A 908-nucleotide genomic window follows, 5' to 3' on the forward strand; every position below is an offset into this window, starting at 1 on the left:
CCGTACTGTCAGCAAGAGAAGGTGTTGAATTATTTGAGCGTTCATAGATTTTACAGACGACCAAAATTTTTTGGAGTATTTTTTATAATCTGCAGATAAAATATTGCTTCCAAATTTGTTAAAGAGTCTCTCATTGTCCTTCTGACAGCTGCTTTTATGTCGCAAAATTTCTGTTTGTCAACGGGGCAGTGACTACGTTTAAAACGACTGTGAAAAATTCTCTGCTTTCTCAGCAACTTCCTAATATGTTTGTTGTACCAAGGTGGATCCGTTCCCTCCCCTATACTTTTTCTGGGCTTATACTTCTCTAGCACGTGGTGAACAATACCTTTAAATTCCGACCAAAGATGCTCAATATCTTTTTGTCCCACGGTGATTGGAGCTGACGATGAAGATATTCATTAATGATAATTTCATTTGCTTTCCGAAAGAAGAAAACTCTACGATGTTCCTTGTTTTTTTTTTTTTTTTTTTTTTTTTTTTTTGCAACTTCCACTGACATAGAAGCCACAACGACATTATGGTCGCTAATAACTTCTTCTAGATTAACTTCCTCAAAAAGATCAGGTCTGTTTGTCGCCAAGATATCTAATATGTTCACATCTCGAGCTGGTTTTCTAACCAATTGCTCAAGGTTGTATGTTGAGAGCGCTCCTAGAATAACTTCATACGAATCTTAGCTGCTACCCCCTGTGATAAACGTGTAATTTTGCCAGTCAATGGAAGCTAGATTAGTCTCCACCTATGGATAATTTGGATATTTACTTCCTATGTACTCAAGACTTTCCCTGAAACGTTCTGCGACGTTTGTTGAAGATGCTGGTGGTCTATAAAAACATCCTAATACAATGGTCAATCCTTGTCTGATTGACAGCTTTATCCAAACTATTTCACAGACCGACCCATTA

The sequence above is a fragment of the Schistocerca piceifrons genome, chromosome 7 (genome assembly GCF_021461385.2).
Source record: "Schistocerca piceifrons isolate TAMUIC-IGC-003096 chromosome 7, iqSchPice1.1, whole genome shotgun sequence".
Classification (NCBI taxonomy): domain Eukaryota; kingdom Metazoa; phylum Arthropoda; class Insecta; order Orthoptera; family Acrididae; genus Schistocerca; species Schistocerca piceifrons.